The sequence below is a fragment of the Rhincodon typus genome, chromosome 3 (genome assembly GCF_021869965.1).
Source record: "Rhincodon typus isolate 14 chromosome 3, sRhiTyp1.1, whole genome shotgun sequence".
NCBI classification, from domain to species: Eukaryota; Metazoa; Chordata; class Chondrichthyes; order Orectolobiformes; family Rhincodontidae; genus Rhincodon; species Rhincodon typus.
The window spans coordinates 29,004,959-29,021,806 of record NC_063334.1 but is presented as its reverse complement, the minus strand read 5'-3'; positions in this window follow the sequence as shown (position 1 = coordinate 29,021,806).

The following is a 16,848-nucleotide window of genomic DNA, read 5'->3' as shown; positions in this document are numbered from 1 at the left end:
CTATTCTGAAAAACTGCTCGTGTGTGTGTGTGTATTATTAATTATTCATATGACTGGTAACGAGTAAACTCTCACTTCCAATAATCTAGAAAACCTGGTTACATTGGCTCCTTTTCAAACATAAATGCATGTGATTTGGAAGAAAGGGGATGAATGCTTTCTGAATTGATCTTCATTCAACTAACCAAGGGATGGGTGATTAAAGAAGGAGGGTCATTTCATCCCTCCTCACTCTGGGACCTTAATGATTTGGAGTATGCATCTTTAACGTAATAGATTGGGGAACATCATCTCTGGTCTGGTCACAGGATATAGGAGGAAGCTTGATTTGTGTTCAACACTGACATAGACCTGTTGGCCTTCTAGACCTGTTCCTACCCTGTAAATTCTAATATGGTTTGATATTTGACTCTGTCAGATGGATATTGGAGCAAATTCATGTCACTATAACAATCTTACTGTTATATAATATTTACCTTGTTCTTGGGATACAAATGTAATGTATAAGTGATGGTGGACTTCCTCACCAGAGCAGTAAGGTCATGGGAGCGCCATCTAAGTGCAAAGCCTATCTTTTTATTTGTGCAGTTAAAGTTCTGGAATCCCAACAACATTGCTGACAGCAACAACAGCACAAGGCCGCAGAGTGGCTTATGGAGGAGGCCTGCTGCCTCTTTCTCAGGGTGCCAGGTGGTAAATGCCAACTTGTTATCATCATCCACATCCCAGGGCCAACATAGAACAAATAGCTCCTTTCTAATGGAAGTCTATAGGATTTTTCTCACAGACAATTGGAATCCCCAAGAAATGAAGTGCTAGAATTTTCCATTAGCAAAGTGGAACACAAGGGAGGCAATCCCTGGACGGAGAAAGAACATTTGTGATAGACAGAACCTTTCTAAAAGACTTTGAAGAGCATTGATCTATGCTTAACTTTGGGTTGGGTCTTCCTTTCCTAGAATTAACTATCTCAGATTTTACCTGATCACGTCGTTCCTCTTCCCTAAAGAGGATAGGCAGAAAAATTAGTCCGTACGGTTTCCAGGAGATGGAAGGTTGGATTTGGAATCAGTGGAAAAGTGATTGCATTTGCTGTTGATCGCAAGGGAAACAGCCCATGTAGATTACTTGATCACTGTGTGGAATAGGTTTCAAATATCAGGTTACATCCACCACCAAGCTAAGGGAATCTCTAGGAATCTAGCAGCGATGTTCTGATGCAGGTAAGAGGTGATCTGGCTGAGACATCTAAAACTCTTTAAGGGGCTTCATGCTGTGAAAATGGTCCCATCAATTGGAGAATCTAGAATATAGGGTCACCTCACTACCACAAAGAGCTGTAGCTATTCAGTTATTGAGGATTTTAAGACAGAGATTGATAGATTTTGTTGGCACGGAGGTAATTCATAGATGTAAGGACAGTGCAAGATGGTAGGGCTTCACCTGTGATCCTTTTGAATAATGCAGCAGGCTTGAATGATCAAATTGTCTTCTTCTGCACCTATTTTGGAAGGTGCTGATCAAGGTGAAATGTACTCAGCAGATAGCAAACCCAAGATGTCAAAAAAAAATGCTGTATCCATTCACTTTTCAAATCAAATTTCACAGGTAGCAAAGTAAGTGATTGGGAGATGCATGCAGGATTAATGTCAAAACTGAACAATCATTAAGAAGCTTTTGAAAAAGACTATTTCAAAACTATGTGGAACTTCTTGATATTCCAACAAGAACAATACCTCACTGCCTCTTTAATGTAACAAAACACCTCACGGTGCTGCACAGGAGCAATATAAAACAAAAATATGACACCGAGTCACACATATTTGGTCAATGACAAATAAACTGATCAAAGATGAGATTTGTCCTGAAGGAGGACAGTGAGGTGGAGAGACACTAATGTCCAGGGGGAATTTACTTAGGCCCTAGCCAAATGAAGACATGGTCACTAATGGCAGAACAATGAAAATTGGGAATGTAGAATTAAAATTGAACAAGTGACCAGAATTGGACAGTACATATCTGTCAGGGTGGTGGGGCAGCAAGAGATTGTAGAAAAGGGATATGGTTGTGGCCATTAAGGGAATTGAAAAGCAGAATGAGAATTGTAAAATCAAAATGTTGCTTACTGGGAGTCCATGCAAACGAAAACCGAAAGAACTGCAAGTGCTGTAAATCAGGAACAAAAACAAAGTTGCTGGAAAAGCTCAGCAGGTCTGGCAGCATCTGTGAAGGAAAAAACGTTTCAGGTCCAGTCACCCTTCCTCAGTGTGTGTGTGTGGGAGTCCATGCGGGTCAGTAAGTACACTGGTGATAGGGGAGTGAGAAACAATGCAAGTTAAAACCTGACCAGTTGGGTTTTGGATGACCTCAAGACCAGCCAGAAGCATGTTGGAAAACTCAAGCCTAGAGTTAATAGCGTCAATGATATTGGTGTCAGCAGCTGACGAGCTGAAAGTGGAGGAAGCCAGGTAATGTCACAGAACTGGAAATAGGTTGTTCTGGTGATGCCACAAATGGGAGGTCAGTAGGGGGAATCTCTCAGATATAACAACAATTACTGCAGGACCAGTGAGGCTGCTCAGTAGTAATTATGAACTTAGTAGATCTCTAAGTGTTAGCCACAGCTCAGTTGGTAGTAAGTGTGCCTCTGAATCACAATGTTTTAGTTCAAGTCTCATTCCAAGGCCTTGACAGCAAAACCCAAGGCTGTGCAGCACTGAGGGACTGCTGTACTGTCAGAGGTGACAAGATCCCATCTGCCTATTTGGTGGGATGCAAAACACCCTGTGGTAATAATTCAATCATCTCACTTTGCCTAAAAACAAAGCTTTCAATATTGTGGGAGAGGAATCCAGAGAAACAGAAATTCCCCTTCTCCATGCTCCACCCAAAAGCAACCCCCCAACCCCATTCCCTTCTCACTCGTGGTTCAGCCTTTATCTCAATCAATCTCTATCTCAACTGCCATTCTCCTGCTCTCCAGCCCTTGTGCCACAGAGTCAGAAGTGTGCTTTCCTCCAATTCACCTGATAAAGGAGCAGTGCACCATAAGCTTGTGATTTCAAATAAACCTGTTGGACTATAACCTGGCATCATACGACTTCTGACTTTGTACACCCTGGTCCAACACCAGCAGCTCCACATCTTGTGCCACAGAGTTCAACAAGGAAAGACCACTGACCTCCATCATCACTGCACGTTGCTGAATGGTACACATCACCTTCAAATGAATGTGAACTGGCACCGTCAGTTTGCTGTGCATTGCTGACTTAATCCTGAAGGTTAAGTCTTAATGTCCAAATCTTTTAAGATAATGAGTATTCACGGCATGCAAACAAATTACAAGTAAGAAACACCCTGAGACAGCCTCAGATCCAACCTGCTACTGCCTCCGGCATGCCACTAAGTTTTTCACTTTGTACCCACTGTTATAACTTTGAAATTTCAGCTCCAGCGTAATTAGCCAACTACCCTGTCTCTTCTTCCTGGAATCCTCATTAAATTCTGTCATGCTGTCAGAATTTGGATACAGTATAAAATGTCCTCCCATCCTCTCTCTCTGAGCTTAAATCCTAACTACCAGGGAAGAATTGCTATTGATGTATGGTCTTTTCTGTCTGAAGTGGTGAAGTGATTAAAATAAAGTAACCATTGATGTATGAGCTTTCCACCATCAGACATTGCTTGTTTATGTAACAAATACTAGTCTTTAGACATGCTCAAATTTCACTGTTGTTCCAGGTCTTTTTTTTCTGCCCAAATGCTCTGGATGGATGGTTGTAGGGTCACAGGAGATTGCTGAGAAAAGGGAAGGCAAGGCCAGAGAGGGATCGACCACAAGAAATAGAGGATCAATCCAACTACACATCTAGTTCACTGCAACCCCACTCCCTCGACTGAAGGCACACCAAGGCGAATTTATCCCACACAATGTCGTGTATCGGTCTCTGACCTGATAAACACCCACAAAGAAAAGTGTTGAATATTAATGCGACTGACAAAATATGAGATTGTACAGCTTTTAAATGAGATCCATTATGCAGCAAAGAATAAATAAAATGTCCCTTGAGAGATTGGTTGATTAAGATCAAGTAGAATGCAATCCTATATAAAGGATGCTCAGAAACAAATAACTTATTGACAAAATCTGACTTTAAGGATCCTTCAATGTGCAGGATAGCCTAACGAAAATTCAAATACACATTAGCTGCATGAAAGCCATGAACAAGAAATTACATAAAAATGAATCATAGAGTCTGTAGAATCTGGCCACTTGGCCCATTAAGTCCACACCAACCCTCTGATGATCATCCAACCTAGATCCACCCTGCTACCCTTTTCCCCTAACCCTGCATTTCCTATGGCTAATCCAACCAGCCAGCACATTCATGGACACCATGGGCAATTTAGCATGGCCAATCCACCTAGATTGTAGGAGGAAACCGGAGCACCTGGAAGAAACCCACACAGGGGCAGGGAGAATGTGCAAACTCCACGTAGACAGCTGCCCGAGGTTGAAATCAAACCTGGGCCCTAGCGCTGTGAGGCAGCACTGCTAACCACTGAGCTGCCATGCCACTATAAAAATGTATCCTTAAGAATTCATCACTGATACACTTTTGCAGCGGAATATCACCTTCTACAAGATTCATCAAGGGGTCCCTCCAATAGCACTTTCCAAACCCACGATCTCTACCATCTAGAAGAACTAGGGTAGCAGATACATGTACAAACCACCGTATGCAAGTAATCCCTTCAAGCCACTCGGAACTACTTGGAACAATTTCACTGTGCCTACACTATCACTGCCTCAAAATCCCTCCCTAACAGCATTGTGGATGTCACTACACCACAAGGATTGTAGCAGTTCAAGAAGTGGCACAGTGCAGTCTTCTCATATGCAATTAGGGATGGATAATCAATGCTGGTTTTGGTGGCAACACCCATATCTCATAGCCGAATAAATAAAACCGAGAACATCTCCATTTATCTTTAAGGACTGGGGATGATTTAACAGGAATTTGCTCCCTAAAATTGATGCTTAATTAGTACCATTTTGTGGGTGAGAATAATCAGGGGATGCATTTTAGGCCAGATTATGTTTTAGAAAATAATGCAGTAATGAACTGTTTGCATGTAATAATCTTAGTTGGTTTTATCTTTGAATAAGCATATTGGCAACACATTGTTTTAACGGTTGCAATCACATACAATTTGTTTGTTACAGGGCACTTTGTGAATACATTTATGCAGGTTTGTGCTAAGTGTTAAAATATCAATCGTGAGAAAGTCTGAGTCAAATACTCTGTAATGCAACAGAGTCATACTGGAAAACAATAAACCTGGAGAAAGGATGTTAAAGTGCCAAATGAATTTCAATATAAATATGTTGCGCAGTGTCTATTCTGAATAAGAATACTACATACTGCATTGGATAATAAGAGCTGAAATGGGCAAAGGAAGGAAGGGAACTGAGGATACAGGTAACCAAATCACAAACAATGATAACAAAGGTGACTAAGGCCAGAAATTAGATAACCCAATCATCGGGGTTCACTTTCAGAGGGAAAGAATTGAAAAGCAGGGAGGCCATGTTAAGGTACTGAATCTGAATTGTACTACATTTGAAGTATGGCGTTCTCAACATCTGCATTGTCACGGAGTCGTCTATAAGTCTAAACCAGAATATCTATGATTACCATATACAGCAGTATTTAATATTAATGTGTAATAAATGGTGTTACTCTGAAGTTGAAGCCTGAAGACAATTCTTGACTTTGCCAGTCTGTAAAGAACCCAAACTTGTTATGTGGCATCAAACTGCATGGTAAAATATTCAAGCTTCTCTGTAACCATGACTGTCATATTAAGGTAATTTATATCTAGTCGCTATATTGCAATAAGTCACATCTTCTTTAAGGCAAGAGAGCCTCTTCTCATTAGACTACCAAGTGGTTTTCCTCTATCAGACTGAACCAATAAAACCTTGTGTTTGCCTATTAGGAAAGGCGAAGGTGGCAGCAAATCTACCAAAGAGCTCACACAACATGAAGACCAGAGGAACTGCCTTGCCATACCTACAAGTGGACTCAGAGCAAAGTAAACAAATACCGGAGAAGCTAAGCTACAAGCATTTTGTGATGCATAGATGTTTTAAAACGTGTAAATAACCTGTCTTATACTTTGAAACAAATCGCCTCTGCATTACTCTCAGATATATAAAATGTACAAAAGTTACGATCTCTAGTCATTATCCAGGTTTTCATTTTCAATACTTCCCCTGAGTTCAGCATGTCAGACAATATTCAATGACACTAGGACTTAGGGAGTTAAGCTATGAGCACATGTTGCACAGACCACATTCATATTCCTTCAGGTATGGAAAATTAAGAGATAACCTGATTGCAAATATGAAAGTAAGATTAATTTATTCAGGACTTTTCATGACCTATCGATGTCTGAAAGCATTGCCATTTTAAGTCCATTTTGAAGAATAATTACTGTTTTAACGTGAGAAATGCAGCAGCCAAAAATGTGCACAGCAAGCTCTAATAAACAACAATGATTGGAGGAGGAAGATGGTAACATCATAGTAATGTCACTGGACTAGTAATCCAGAGGCCCAGGCTAATTCTCTGGGACAGGAGCTACAACTGGTAGGATTTAAATTCAACTCACAACAAAAAAAATCAGGAATATAAAACTAATCCCAGCAATGGTGCCATGAAACTATCGTTGACTGTTGCGAAGACCAACCTGATCCACTAGTGTCCTTTAGGGAAGACAGTTTGCCATCTTTATTTATTTAGGTCATTGTCTGGCCTGTACATGTCTTCACACCTGCAGCAATCTGGCTGAATTTTAATTGCCCCCTGAAAAGGGCCGAACCAGCCACTCAGATCAGGGGCAATTAGAGATTGGCAACAACTGCTGATCATGCCAACAATGGCAACATCACCCCAATGAATAAAGAAAAGAATTGACAAATGATTTGATAATCTGTTTTATCGTGATGTTCAGTGATGGATAATATCTTGGTCGGGACACCAGTGATAACTCTCCTGCTGTTCTTCAAAATAGTGCCATGGGATTTTCTACCTCCACCCATGAGGGCAGATGGGGCCTCAGCTTAATGAGTCATGCAACAGATAGCACCTCCTTGTAACACTTCCTCACTACTTACCGCATTGGAGCGTCAGTCTTGATTTTTGTGCTCAAGTTCTGAAGATGGACCTTTGGAAGGTTTAAAAGGAGTTGATAGGATGGATAGATAGAAATTGCTTCCTCTGGTGGATGGAGTTGACAGCATGTGGGCAGAACCAGGAAATTACAATTAAGGCAGTTCAGGGATGATGTTTTGTATGCTCCTTCACCCGAAATGTCATACAAATCTGGAACTCTCTCCTGTCAAGCCTGGTGGAGGTTGGTGTGCCAATCAAAAATTTCCAAACCGAGATCGATATATTTTTCTTTGGAAATGATTATGGAACCAAGGCAAGCAAATGGGAATGGAAAGATCCACCATAATGACCAGCAGAAGAACACTAAAGGGCTGAATGGTCTCCCTTTGCTCCAATGTTCCTGTACTCTTTTGTTAAAGTCATCATTGTCGTTGGTTCCAGTAGGGCTTTGATGTGGTTATGCATAGCTACACTGATGGGATAAGGACAGACTGACTGAACATCTGAGGGTTGTTATGAAGCTGCATGGTGGCAAACAAGGTAGACATCTTACTGTCTCTCCCACGCTGTCTCCTGGGAGTGCCTACATTCTCATTTTGTTTATAACTGAGCTCCTTTCTAAATTGTGCCAACTCAACAACAGAAAAACAACAGCTGGAAAATATTCCAGTTGATCAATCACCATCACTCTCCACAGACTCCAAGTGCTGAAACCAGTCAGTCCACTTATCTTTATTGTGTCTGACAGACAGAGATTATCAAAATGGAAACTAAATATTTTCTAGGCATGCTTCAGCTAACAAATTATTCATCCATGGCCAACAATAAAAGAAAATTCTTTCTAAGGGGGGTGGTTTGGTCAAGAAATAAATAGGCATCAAACTGTAGAGCTCAAGAGCCATACAAGTTCACAGAACAGAGGGAGGCCCAATGTGCCTGTGGCAGCTCTTTACAAGAGCAATTCAAAACTAATCCTACTGACCTGCTCTCCCCCGCAGAGCCGACTTCCTTGCCCCTCTTTAAGTATTTATAAAATCGTCCATTAAATGCTACATGCTCTACAACCTCACTACTCCCCATGGCAAAGCATTCCACATGGCAATAATTTCTCCTAATCCGTCTCCCAACTCTCAGTGACATTTTACACTGGTGACCCTCATCGGTGGAAATGCCCATTACTCATTCATCCCGATGAATCCCTCATAACTTTTAAAACTTATATAACCTCTGTCAACATTCTCTGGTTCATTGGAAACAGTCCCAACATTTCAAGACTCCCTTGTGACTACAGTTCCATCCTGTCCTTTGCATCTAAAATGCTGAAAGATTTCCATTTCTTTGACAATAATGGCTTGTAAATTTCATTGTTAACACATAGTATTTTACAATCTAATTTTGCAAAGATGAATCGGTCAAGATAACTGAGTTGACAAAGCACTAGGTCCAGCTGAGATACATCCAAGGATACTGAGGGAAGTGAGATTGCAAACTATAGAAGCCTTCTGTGAAAGCATGGTGGTGACAGAGGACTGGATAATTGCATATATCATATCCCTGTACTCTTGTTCAAAGAAAGTGAAGCAAAGATAAGCCCAGCAGCTACAGGCATACAAGTGTAATATCAAAGGGAGTTTCTAGAAATGACAATTTAGGATAACATATGTTGTGGGTTAACTAAGGAAATCCAGCATGGATTTGTTAAGGCAATATTGGATTTAGTTTACTTGCTGGAGTTGTTTTGAAGAAGTGATAAAGAGGGTTGATCAAGGTGCTGTTAATTAATATACATGGACTTCCAAAAGTTAGTACCTTTTTTATTGTCCTGTGTCACACAACAGACTTGTGTATCAAATTATAGCTCATTGAATAAAAGGACAGTATCAACATAGATATGAAATTGACTAAGTGATTGGAAACAGAGAGTAGAGGTTAATGGATAATTTTCAGACTGGAGAAAGTTTTATTGTGGCGTTCCCCAGAAGTCATCGTTAGGCCCCTTGTTCTTCCTAATATATATTAATGATCTAGACCTTTGGATTATAGAGCAGCTGTTACAAATCCTGGAAGCATAGTAAACTGAGAGGACGATAGTGGGGAATTTCAAAAGGACATCAAAAGACGGGGACAAGAGAGAGTAGACAAGTGACAGATGAAATTTAATGTAGAGAAGTCATGAAGTGATTCATTTTGGTGGGTACAATGGCAAGCAACAATATAAAATCATCACTACTGTGGGAATAGTGCACTGGAAATCGAAACTCACTATGCCACAAGTCGTCATAACTGTGAAACATGCCCAACGTAGAAGATGACAATGATCATTCCTAGCAAGAGAGAATCTAACCATCACCCTTGAACATTTAATGGTATTACCATCACTCAATTCCCCTACTATCAATATCCCAGGGATTATTATTGACCAGAAACTGAATTGGACAAGCCGTATAAATACAAAGGTCATAAGAGCAAGTCAGAAGCTAGGGATTCTGTGTTGAGCAACACACTTTCTGTCTTCCATTACCTATCCATCATCTACAAGGCACATGCCAGGAGTGTGACAGAAGATTCTCCATTTATCTCAACGAGTGCAGCTCCAACAACATTCAAAAAGCTTGACACAATCCAGACAAAAGCAGCCAAATTGACTGACACCCGGTCTACTACTTCCAGCATTCACTCTCTTCACCACTAACACCCAGTGACTGTAATGTGTACCATCTTCTAGGTGTACTGCAGCAACACACCAAGGCCCCTCTGACAGCATCTTTCAAAACGAGACCTTCACTACCAGGAAGGGGGAGGGAAGCAGTCACATGAGAGCACCCTACCTGTAAGATCACACCAGGCAAAACATCATCCTGACCATGAACTACATCACCATCCTCCACCGTTGTGTCAAAATCCTGGAATTTTCTCCCTAACAGCATTGCAGATGCTCCAATTCCCCAAGGACTGAAGCAATTCAAGACAGCACCTTACCACAACCTTCTCCATTGCAATTCAGGATGGGAATTGTACACTGACTTAGACGGTGATATCCATATCCTATGAATGCGTATTAACTAAATATAAATCAATTGTAGAATCATAGGGTCATACAGCACAGAAACAGAATCTTTGGTTCAACTTGTCCATGCCGACCAGGTTTGGAAACTAAACTAGTCTCATTTGCCTGCACTTGGCCCATATCTCTCTAAATCTTTCCTAATCATGTACCTGACCAAATATCTTTTAAATGTTGCAAATGTACTTGCATCGACCACTTCCTCTGGCAGTTCATTCCACATACAAACCCAACACCTATGTGAAAAAGTTGCCCGTCAAGTCCCTTTTAAATCTTTCTCCTCTCACCTTTAACCTATGTCCTCTAGTTTTCAACTCCCCTACCCTAGGGAAAATATCTTGGATCTTCACCTTATCCATGCCCCTTGTGATTTTATAAACCTCTATAAGGTCACTCCTCCTATGCTCCAAGGAATAAAAGGTCCTATCCAGCCTTTCCTTATAACCCAAACCCTGCAGTCCCAGTTGCATCCTTGTAAATCTTTTCTGCACCCTTTCTAATTTAATAATATCCTTCCAATTGCAGGGTGACCAGAACCTGTACACAGTATTCTATAAGTGGTCTCACCAATGTCCTGCACAGCCACAACATGATATCTGAACTCCTAAATTCAATGCTCTGACCAATGAAGGCGAGCGTGCCAAATGCCTTCTTCACCACCCTGTCTACCTGTGACAACACTTTCAAGGGACTATGTACATGAACACTTAGGTCTGTCTGTTCAATAACACTCCCCAAGGACCTACCATTAACTGTGTAAGCCCTGCTCTGGTTTGTCTTACCAAAATGCAACACCTCTCATTTATCTAAATTAACCTCCATCTGCCACACTTCAGCCCATTGGCCCGGCAGATTTATAGTCATAGCTAATATTCATATATATATATAAATATAAACATTTATAACTACATTTATAGATAGGTTTGAGCATTTTTTGTCTGGGTTGGTGTTGACGAAGATTCGGAACAAACCCCAGTTGCACCTATTGGAAGGAGCTTCATTTTTGAGGAATGTGTTGTGTAAGTGGATTAGGACCCCAGAGCAACCTCGTGGTGATGTCACAACGTTGTACATCACTGGGCATGAATACCGCATTGGGTGGCACTGAACTCTGGAAGAATCTCATTGGAAGACCCTGAAGGAAACAGTGATAGCACCTTAATAATCAAAGAAGATAGATTAGTTATTGCCTAATGTAATGGAAGGTATGAGCGTGGCACACTATTCCCATGTATGATAAGATTTAGAATGGAAATATAATAAATAGCGTTACTTTAAAGCCAGCCCTTAATTTTGCCTTCTCCTCGACCAGTCTATAAAGAACTCAAACTCATAATGTGACATCAAGCACATGACAAAGGTTCTCTCAGAGGTTCGATTCACACCTTGTAAAAGAGAATTAAATCACATTTCTTGGACATTATGGACATCATGTCACACCAGCTCAGATGGCTATGTCTGAACTACAAGGATACTTTGGGTTTCCCTCAGCCTTGGCCTCCCCTCTTCCTCCCATCACACCCCACCCTCCAAAATGGATCCTACAGACCCCTTGTTCCACATGTTCCTTGCCAGGGACAGGGACATTTTCTGTGGGCACCTCATTGTAGAGTGATTGCCCCTGATAATGTCCAGCCTGGGTTAAAACCTGATCAAATGGGCTATTCCGGAGGGAATGCTTCACAGAGAACAGCATGTCTGTGTTCTAATCGGATGTGCTTGTTTGAAATATATCAGACTTAAGAGCTGGAGTTGGCCACTCGGCATCCAGCTAACATCTCAGCATTTGTCCCCACTCCATGTACTGTCAGTCTTGAAATACTCCTTATGAGAAATGCACATTGCTTTCCTTTGCAATCTATATTGTTACAAATAAAATGTCAAAAGCCAAGCAAAACTGCTATGAAGGTATAACTGTCATTCGAGGCCATCTGTGACACCTTCGGCGGCTTGACTGCCAACAATCCTCCTTGCGGTTTATTAGTTTATATTATTTGTACCTAGTGGGGAAGGTTGGCCACATGAAGTCTTTGGCAGAAGGTAGCCTCCATTTTTGAGAAACAGTAAAATTTTATTACATAGTATTTAATAGACAGTTACATTACATCTGAAATACACAACAGTCCCCTATGAGATATCAGGTTCAGTTTAAAAGTAAGTACACATTACTGTTAGCTGCATTAACACTGGCAAGTAGTACTACAAGAAATATACTGGTCAGCTCCAAGAACAATATCCTGATATCTGGAATAAAAACCGAAAGAACTGCGGGTGCCAGAAATCAGAAACAAAAACAGAAATTGCTGGAAAAGGTCAGCAGATCTGGCAGCATCTGTGGAGAGAAATCAGAGTTAATGTTTCAGGTCCAGAAGGGTCACGGGACCCAAAACATTAACTCTGATTTCTCTCCACAGATGCTGCCAGATCTGCTCAGCTTTTCCAGCAATTTCTGTTTATGTCCCTGATCTGTGGAGCTTATCTCGTGATGTCATTTAACACTTTCAGTTACTCCCTGCTTTAACAACAAAATCAACATTTAAGTTGTTCCCTGCAAATGCGAATTGACAATTTTGAAAATGTTACATGCTACCATACCATACTCCAATCATTTAATCCAAAATTAGAGTCCATGAAAAGGAGAAAGCCATGCAAGTTTAACTTATTAATTTGCTAGCGTCTAAAAGGAAGAAATTTCAAAGTATACTAGTCACAACACCAGTGAAGTAAAGTGAAAAAAAAACAGCCAAAGCTGTTATAGAGTCTTACAGTCATGCAGAATGGAAACAGACCCTTCGGTCCAACTCGGCCGGGCTGACCAGACATCCCCATCCGACCTAGTCCCATTTGCCGGCATTTAGCCCATATCTCTCTAAACCCTTCCTATTCATGTACCCATTCAGATTTTAAATGGTGTAAGGCTTTTCCTTACAGCGTTTCTTAAACAATTGGCACCACGTTAGCCAACCTCCAGTCTTCCAACACCTCACCTGTGGATGTCGATGATCCAAATGTCACAGGGAGGAGCTTAGCATTCACTTGCCTGGCTCTCCACAACGTTCTGGGAAACACCTGATCAGGTCCCCAGGATTTATCTACGTTCATTCCAAAAAAATTTCCAAAAAAGTGTTTTATTAAAAAAGCATTATTGATGCATTCCAAAGATTTTAAATGTAATTTTCTCAGCTAAAAAAATAAATCCTGCTTATCTCTCTTGCTTTTCTTTGTAAGGCAACAGGCTGTCAACATAAACCAGTTCAGACTTTTTAACTATCAAAATCATTTTAATATCTTAGCATCAATTCAGTAAGGATTTCAAAAGATTTCTCACTACGAATATGAAATGGTCAGTTTTTGAAACAGCATTTTAACATGGTTGAATACTGAATGACATTTGAAACTTGCATGCTTGTCTGCCAATATTGATATTTATTTGTAATCTATATACTCTGTAATCTGTTAGTTTTCCTGTCTGTGATTAAATGGTTTTCCTTGTAAATAAAGCTGGGCACTTCCTGTTGTGGTGACGTGTGCAATCAATCAGCCTGAGATGAAACTTTTTAAGCTTGGCCTCCAAGGAACTGTCATTGTATTCTGTCCTCCAGTAGACATACTGCAGGTAACTGTCTGGGAATGAAAGTACCTTTAAGTGTGAAGGGATTCTCCAAATCAGCTAGCTCAGCTTAAGCAGATCCGACAAAGGTGAACAATAAGGAGTTGCCAACGTCCCAGAAATGCTTTGCAGTCTTGTCCAGTGAAAAGTAAAGGGGTGGATTTTCATCTTCCAATGATGGAGTGAATCAGGTTGCAAAATGATGAAATTTCTTTTGCTGGGAAAAAAGAAGTTTCTGTTTTCCTAATCCCACACCATTTTCTGTTGACTTTTCGTTGATTAGGAAGTGCAAAATATAATTCAAATCCTTTTGAGGGTGGGTTGGTATGAAGATTTAATTTCTTCTGATATACTATGTTTGTGTGCTGCTGGAGGTTTGGGAAACCCTATTTTAAAAACAACCACACCCTTCTTGGAGAGTTTATGACCAATTGGGGAAGTCTGCTGAGTTGTTGGCAATGTCTTAAGAGGGAAGTGTAAAGTGTTTTGGCATGTTCACTAAGCATTATTAGATGCTGCATTGTAATGTTGACGTGTTTTTAATGCAGTAAATCATCGTAGGGCTATTTACTACAAAGTGAAGTTGCCCATTCCATCGACCACCTTCATGTGACACTAAACAAAAAAAACTGCGGATGCTGGAAATCAGAAACAAAAACAAAAATTGCTGGAGAAACCCAACAGGTTAGGCAGCATCTGCGGAGAGAGAAACAAAGTTAACAGTTTGAGTACTGCGAAGGGTTGGAAAATTACTTTTTATGCTATTGCTAGAGGGGAGGGGGTATGAGTGAAACATTGTGTGGATTCCTCTGAATAAAAGACCAAAGGATTGCTAACAGTGGTAAAGGACAGATAGAGGTGTAAAATGGATGTAAATAATGGTATGAAAAAGAGAAAATAAGTCTGCTGTGCTGAGAGTTCAGTCAGTTAATTTAGATAACTATGAGTTGCCGTATTTTGGAAAAGCAAATCAAGCCAGGACGTATACACTTAATGGTAAGGTCCTGGGGAATGTTGCCGAACAAAGAAACCTTGGAGTGCAGGTTCGTAGTTCCTTGAATGTGGAGTCACAAGTAGACAGGATAGTGAAGAAGGCATTTGCTATGTTTGCCTTTATTGGTCAGTGCATTGAGTATAGGAGTTGGGAGGTCATGTTGTGGCTGTACAGGACATTGGCTAGGTCACTTTTGGAATACTGCGTTCAATTCTGGTCTCCCAGCTATGGGAAAGATGTTGTGAAACTTGAAAGGATTCAGAAAAGATTTACAAAGATGTTGCCAGGGCTGGAGGGTTTGAGTTATACGGAGAGGCTGAATAGGCTGGGGCTACTTTCCCTGAAGCATCGGAGGATGAGAATTGATCTTCTAGAGGTTTATAAAATCATGAGGGGCATGGATAGGGTGAACAGACAAGGTCTTTTCCCCCATGATAGGGGAGTTCAGAACTAGAGGGCATAAGTTTAAATTGAGAAGAGAAAGATCTAAAAGGAACTGGAGGGGTAACTTTTTCACGCAGAGCATGGTGCGTGTATGGAACAAGCTGCCAGAGGAAGTGGTGGAGGCTGGTATAATTACAACATTTAAAAGACATCTGGATGGATACATGAATAGGAGGGGTTTAGAGCGATATGGGCCAAACGCAGGCAAATAGGACTAGATTTATTTAGGATATCTGGTCGGCATGGATGAGTTGGACCGAAGCATCTGTTCCCATGCTGTTCATCTCTTTGACTGTGACTCTATGTCTAACAAGACACAGCTGAGGGACAATGAGTTGAACATAAGAAACATAAAGAACAGAGGCAATGTTCTGAAGTTGTAAAACTCAGTATTGAATCCTAGAGGCTGTGAAGTCATTGTAAATCCACTTCAAAATGAAAGAAGAAGTCCATTGATGGTTATAATTTCAGCCTTTGGAGTCAGGAAGCTTGAGGAGGGTAACAAGCAAAATAGATAACAAGGAAACAGTGGATGTAATTTTTTTCTATTCATTCACGGGATTAGGGTGCTACTGTTTAGGCCAACGTTTATTGCTCATCCCAGAGGGCAGTTAAGAGTCAACCACATTGCTGTGGGTCTGGAGTTGCATGTAGTCCAGACCAGATAATAATAGCATTTTCCTTCCCTAAAGGACATTAGTGAACCGCATGGGTGTTTCTGACAATGGTTTCCTCATCATTAGACTCTTAATTCCAGATTTTTATTGAGTTCAAATTCCACCATCTGCTATGGTGAGATTTGAACCCAGATACCCAAAACAATACCTAAATCTCTGGATTAACAGTCCATCAATAATTCTCCTAGGACCCTGCATGTTGGACTTCCAGAAGGTACCCCACGTAAGGCTACTTCATAAGAATAGAAACCAGGGTGTTCAGGTTAGTATGTACATATGATTGGCTAACTAATAGAACAGGGAGAGTAGGGGTAAGTGTGGAATTTTCAGAATGACAGTCTGTAACTAATGGAGTGCCACAGGGATCAGTGTTGGAGCCACATTATTTACAACATATTGTAATGATTTGGTTGAGGAAAATGAATGTACAATAGCAAAGTATGTGGATGACAAAAATAAGCAGGAATGCAAGTGCTAAGAATGAGACAGAGAGCCTGCAGAGGGATATAATCGAGTGAACAAAAACTTGGCAGATGGAATATAATGGGGGAAAATATGATGTTATGCACTTTGGCAGGAAGAATAGGTGAGCTGAATAAAAGGTGAATGACTGTAGAAAGCTGTAATATAGTTGGATTGGAAGTTCTTATGCATAAATCATAAAAAGTTATCATAGAAGTTCAGCAGATAATAGGGAAGGCAAATTGAATGTTGGCTCTTATTTGCAAGGGATTAGGGTATAAAAGTATGCAAGTCTTGCTAAAACTATACAAGGCACTCGTCAGACCGCAGCTGGAATACACTGAACAGTTTTGGTCACCCATTCTAGAGATATATTGGCATTGGAGGCAGCCCAGAGAAGGTTCACTATTGTTGAT